The following is a 7,176-nucleotide window of genomic DNA, read 5'->3' on the forward strand; positions in this document are numbered from 1 at the left end:
TCAAATCTTAAATTACCCGAAACCTATGGAACTTGGTACGCCACGATGGGCGGCATGTATACCTTCCAATATTTCTCGAATAGAATACTTCAATTCAATATTCGTGTCTGGTTTGACTTCTAGGCAGTGGAGGAGTCACATCGGTCTCACTTAATACCCATAAGCCTTAGAAATCGCCCCAAATAAAAGATAAAGAAAATTCGTATCTATTCGTATTAATTCAAGAAGTTTGTTCCAGTAATATCTATAACATTCTAGGCACCATAAATTACATGCCACGATGGGTGACGTATACATAATTTATATTCGCCTTATATGTTAAATTACATACAAACAATGATGGAGACCATGGGATTTAATACCATATTAACTCCCTCTCCCACTTAGAATTTACTTTGAGGATTTTAATCTAGATGCATCGCCCTGTGTTATTTCTTCGAAGTCCACATGCATACTATCATGGTTATAGCAACATAAAGAACACATAAAGAACATATAACATGGCAGCATACTAGAATGATTAAAGCATTAAATTAAAAACATCCCTATGTCCATGTCATTCTAGCATGCGAAGGGTTAGTATGACATGGCATAACAACACAGACAAGAAACACATAGTAGCAATAATCAAGAAAAGGCAGAAATTATGTAAAACATAATGAAACACATCCACTGGCCCCGGAAAAACAGCTTCGAAATCATCCTTCGAAAAATTCCGAAAATCTTCGAGAGCCCGTTTGGAGGCCTAAACAGCCTCAGAACGCCCTGAAAAACTGCACCAAATGGACTACATATGCAAAAGTTGGAGCCTATCCGTCTAGTTCTGCCGTCCCCGAAAAGGTATTATGCGCCCAAATCGGACATCGTATGCAAAAGTTACCCTAAATAGCAGCGGCAACAGATCGCAGCAGCGGAAGATCTCTGTTTCTTGCAGCCCCGTTGATCAAACAATTACATACAAATTGTACAGGCGAACCAGCCTATTCTATTACATCAGATCATAATCTAAAACAATTACAAATTGAATTACAAGATTAAACTATCACGATCAACCCTCGTGATTTACAACAGCCACGATAAACCACGTGGAATCCAAACATAACAGAATAATTAAAACACGGCCATAATAGTGGACAACGACCTGCATCACAGAATCACTATATACATGCATATATAATCATGACATGGACTACATATCATAAATCGCAGAACCGCAACCTGGCTCTGATGCCATTGTAGGAACAATCGGACCTTGGTCCTGCGTTTTATGATACTAATTAAAAGTTCGAACAGAATATTAACCTTAATCGCTACGGCGCAAGCGATTCAAATCCACGTCTTCTACTGTATTCCTTGATTCTCCTTGGACGAAGTGTGGCCTTCGATCTCCCAAGGTGTGCCTCTCCTTCAAGCTCCGAAAACCCAAAACCCTAGCTGTCTCCTTGAGAAAAACGTCTGCCTCTCTCTGACTCTAGGATTAATTCGTTTTGGTATATCTTTCAGCTTTAGGAGAACGAAAATATATATAGGCTACAGCAGGGATCATGGATCATTAGGTCAGGCCTTCCAATGACATTCCGGGCCAGGCCCAATGTCATTAAATATTAATTCTATCCACTAAAGAACTAATATTTGCACTACCTTTCCTAATTCCGTAAATTAATTATTTAATTCGGCTCCCATATTAATTGCTTATAAATTCCCCATGTTTAAGATATCGCATGTCCATTAATTAAATTAATTTCTGACAATTAATTTAATTAATATCTTTTATCCTTGATCATCCACTCAACCTTATAATTATGCAAGAACAAATCTGTTTGCAGGACTAAAGCATAATTATCTTTATGAGCTTTCAAGAGGACATCATCACCCGAATATATTTTTCGGACACGGTTTCCTTTTACAGTCAATATCCCACTCTGTATATAATGTCATTGCCCAATACATAAATTCGTAATTTAAAATAAATTACTTAATTTATGAGTCAAGGCATGTGCATTAAATACAAGTGTCAATCACTATATCCGGATTAAGAACTTAAGCATTAATAACATCATAGAATCTTAGTTCTTTATTGTCAGAATTAAAGAAACAATTATTCTACTATTTTGATCCCGTTCAATATACACAAAGTATATAAGTATTATTCAATAGTCAAGATAAACTATTTCCAAATAATACTTCAGCCGTTCCAGTGGTTTGTCTAACACCACCTCGACTGTGAACCTTTATTATATTATATAAGGAGTCTGACAATCTAATCTTCTGCTATCCCATTTGATACTAGATTGTCTACAATATATAATATACAGACAATGTGAAAACATGCATCCAAGATTCTCAAATAATTGTTATATACTTCAAACGAATATTTTAGTATAACCCTAACAAATGTTCCCTTTGTCGTAACTCCATACTTGTTGGAACAGTTCATTGCTCAACCTCAACTGCATCAGTTTCAAGTGGCACAAGAGCAGCAACAGCAACAGCAACAACCTCAACCACAACCAGAACACCAACAACCTCAACAACCTGACCCACATCAATCACCACATCAATCTCCATACCAATCACCATACCAATCACCACATCATTCCCCTCTACATCATACACACTCAGTTGAAGACGAACGTCAGGAATACAACTTCTTCGAAGCTCAACCGTCTTCATCTGAACCACTACCACAACAATAACACACCCACTTTTTCCCTCAAACACAATCAACCTCTCAACCACTACCTGCTGACTCAACTTTAAATCCAGAGTTGCAGTCCTTTAGACAGGACCTATAGGTAGCTAAGGTACTTTCTGACTTCTCTTCTAACTTTAATGTTGATATGTCAGATTATGTTTGTGACCTTGATTTTGTTTTCTAGACTACCAGCAATGAACCTGACAACACACAGGTTCATATCCCAGCTGATGACCTTATTCAAACTACTCCTTCTTCTGCAAACACAACAATCAACACTACTACTCAACCTATTCGTAAGATTGCTAGGAAGAGGAGTACAAGCAGTTTGACGAGTCAACCCGCAGCTCTGTCTTCCATAAAGAAGCCAAGGTTGGAAGCCCTGGAGACATCTGCAGCCTCATCCTTGCCTTCCCAAAAAGGCTTGGACTTGGAACAGGCAATGAAACAATCTCTGGATTCATTCTCTCCACAGAATGAAGCCATTGAAATTGACCGCCCTGCCACGGTCCCCTGTACAGGGTCAAGCACTGCGCTAGCACTCACGCTAGTGCAAGACCAAACAGATACACAGGTTACTATGTTTACTAATTGCACAGTTTTTCAGAATCAAGTTAATATGTATGAAAACTATGCTGATCGCACTTTCTTTTATGATCAGGAGGTACTTGGCAGCGTGCAAGTAAATCTGCCCTCACAGGCATCTGGAGGAAAATTTGTTCCTCCACTACCTTTGAACCCATCTCAAGGGACTTTGGTAGTTTATACAGGTACAGCTGGAAGAGTGCAATCAATGAGTGAAGAAAGGCAAACACCGAGCGATACACATGCACGTGAGGCTAGTGAAACAGCTTTGAGTGTATGTGAGGTGAGTGCACACACTAACACAGCTCTGTTGGAGGAACAAATTGCTAAGCTGAAAGCTGAATTAGCCCGGATGATAGCAGAGAATGAGAAATTGAAGGGTGCACAGTTGGTGACCCTAGAGAAGAAAGCAGATGAAAGGCCATCCAGTTCTTCCAGGGATGAGCTTAAAGATGAAATTCATGAGTTGACTGTCGAGATGAGATCTAACCATGCTCTGTATATGGCCAAATTTGATGATATCGACAGTAAACTGGATCAACTCCTCAGGAACTCAAAGTCAGATGCTGATACCTCCAGAGAGGATCCCTCAACTAAGGGGGAGAATAGAAGAGATAGAGGAGATGGAGACAAAGGTGACAGGGATGACAGGGGAAATAGTTCGAATCAAAGCAATAAAGGGAATACTTCTGAATCTGCCCCTGACAATTCTGGAAAGTCAAAAGGCAAAGAGCCGTTACATCAATCTGAGAATGTCTTCAATTCTGATAATTATGATGATTTTCCACAAGACATGGATGATGACGACGTCTTCGATGCTACTTACCGTCAAGCAGAGGAAGAAGGCAAATTTGAGGAGAGCTATTTGATTAGTCCATATTTTTGCAAATTTAAGTGCCTATTTTTTGTTTATTTTCGTAGTATTAATCGCTTATTTATTTTATTTCAGGAAATTGTAGATAAATAAAGAAAGAAGAGAAAATGCAAGAAAAAGAAGAAAAGGGAAAAGAAAAGAAGAAAAAAAAAAGAGTTGGCAACTAAGGGACACATGGAGGGCCACAATCTTCCCAACACACAAGGCACATGGATGGTCAAGATTGAGCCACCCTACCCCTAAACCCTAATTCTTTAGTTATAAATACCCCCTTCTCTTTACTTGTAATCACCAACCTAGCTACCTACCCACCTTTTATACCTAGTCATTTCTATAGTTAGTATCTTAGATAGATATATATTTTGCTAGCCCCAATTTCCTTTCCAAGCTTGTATACACTTTTTAATTTCTATGCAAATCTCTTTTAGCTTAATCTTGTGTTGTCTTTTAATTTATGTTCTCCAAGTTGTATGATTCTTCTTAGTACCACCATATATGCTTAAGGGCTTTTGGGAAATGAAGAATCATTAAACTTGTGATTAGTGTAGATCTCTTAATTTTTAGTTTTAATTTTTAAGAAGGTAAAAGCTCTAGCACAAAAGATGATTTGTGTGGGGGTTAAATATCTAGATTTAAAAGCTGCCAAATATTAATGTTACTTCGGCAAGTTCACTTTTGATAGTAAAGATCAGCATCCATTTTGGTTAAATATATGTACACACTCGTTTTAGTATTTGTTTTATAATAAAAATACTCAAACCCAGTTCCTGAGTTCTGTTTTTCGTTTAAACACAAAGCCCCTGCTCTGTTTTTCCTTTTTTTTTTACGAGTTGCAGTACTGAGTCATTTCCGAGTTTTCTGAGTCACGTTCATTGTTGAGTTGCTTTACTGAGTTCACTGGGTCGAGTTTTGTTCCGAGTCTGCTGCGTTTTCTGGGTTTTCGTTTGTTTTGATGGTTTGTATGTTGCCGAGTTGTGTCATTGGTTTTGTCGAAGTTTACCGAGTCGAGTAAGTGTTAGTGTATTCTACTGGGTTCAGTTTCGAGTAGCTGAGTTATGGGTTTATGTTTAGTATCTGCTGTCGATTTGGGGTCTGAGTTTCGTTGTTGTTGATGGCTTGCTTCAAGTCCTTGAGTCGCTACAGAATCAAATCGGAGCCCTGTTTTGTTTGCTAGTCTATTTTGATTCTTGCCAAGTCGAGAGTCTGTCGAATCCTGTTGTTCCTTGCTGAGTTCATTTCGTTTTCTGCCGAGTCACGATACTGAATTCATGCTCTGTTTCGCTGAGTTTCGAGTAGTCCTGGTTCGAGTCTTGAGTTGTTGATGCGTTTGATTTTGCTGTGTATTGGCTGAGTTTTGGGTCCGCTTTGCTAGTGAATTTTTGTTTAGATAGAGTTCTTTGTTTCCGAGTCTGCAGGCTGTTTCTGCATTTTGTTTTAGAGTCGCTTTCACTGTTCCTTTAGCTAGTCGAATTTAATGTTTTTGTTGGTGGCTGAGTTTCCTGTTTTATGTTTATTACTTGTTTCAGTAGTTTTAAGTTTAATCCTGAGTTGAGTATTTCTTTTCCTGTTATTACTTCCTGTGAGTTTGAGTCGAATAGCTTTTGTTTGTACCGAGTAGCCGAGTTACAGTTTTCTAGTTTAGTTTTTAAGCCTACTGTCTACTATTGCTCTGCGTCTTGTTTTTAGAGTTTTGTTTTGTTAGGGTATTTGTTTTTGGCTATTAGAGTTTTGTGAGATATAGTTGATTTTGTTTTGATTATTAAGCATGTGTTTTAGTCGAGTTTTAATTTTGGTTTAGGCATTTCTTACTTGTTTGATTCCAATTAAGTGTGGCTGAATTTTTTTTTGATTTTGTGTTTACCGTCGAAGGCACCACCTGAGTTACTAAAGGAAGCCGCACTTTAACTTGGTTAATTGATTTAGTTAGTTAAATTTTGAAGATTAATTTTGGTTAAACTAGATTAATTGGATTAGATTTTAAAATAAAGTTTATAATAGTTTAATTTTAAATTCAACCCTTTTTCACCACTTAAATGTTCTAGTCCGCCTAGGTTAATAGTAAAGGATTTGCGAATATTAAAATTTAATCTCTGTGGAACGAATCTAAATATATTAAAACGGTGATCGTGCGCTTGCGATTTAAAAGGTAATATTTTAAGCACATCAAGTTTTTGGCGCCGCTGCCGGGGATTAAAATTTATTTTTCGCTCCTTTATTTTTAATCTTTCGGATTAGCTTGTTTTCTCACTATTTTTTTTGTTATTTATTTCGAGGAGGAATATTCGGGAATTATGGAGTAAAGTGGACAAATTCTGCTCGGATTTGGAAGCTTGCTTTGGTATCCCGTATCTCTCCACTCTTATTTTTCGTTTTTATTTAGAAAATCACAAAAAAAAATTGAAAATTGAAAATCACAAAAAAATCAAAAAATTTAAAATCCAAAAAAATATTAGTTAGAACTACTTATGTGTTGCATCATGCATTTTTACACTTAGGGCACATCATTTAGATTTTAATTTTTGTTTTTTTAAATTTTCGTACCTTTAATTGTGGTGATCGCTGGAGGACCCTAAGGTGCGTTAATTGCTTTCTTTCTCTAGATTAGGACACGTAGTTTAGAGCATCCATAATTGTTTATAGCTTTTATTATCTCGTTGTGTGGAGCATCATTTTAAATAAATCTTAAGGGCAAAACCCATTCATAAGATAAGGGAAGGGATTTCATCACTCTTTCCTTGGCCCACAACGACTTAATTCTTCATTGTGCATTCCCTGGCATTTTAATAAAATTGAATTAGACGTTAGCCCCTAGGATTTCGCGCTCAACTAGGAAGGTACCTAAAAGACGAGGTAATCTTTAATTATTCCGACTTTTCGGTGTCTAGGACAAGCGAAAGCTTACCTGGCCGATTAAGGTTTGGTGTCTAAGCGCGGAGATTGGCCTCTTGGCAATGCCTGCTCCAAACTGGCCAGATCGGTCCGAATAATTTTGGATTTATCGAGTTTTTGGTGGTCCTTAACG

This window comes from Daucus carota, chromosome 3 (assembly GCF_001625215.2).
Source record: "Daucus carota subsp. sativus chromosome 3, DH1 v3.0, whole genome shotgun sequence".
NCBI lineage: Eukaryota > Viridiplantae > Streptophyta > Magnoliopsida > Apiales > Apiaceae > Daucus > Daucus carota.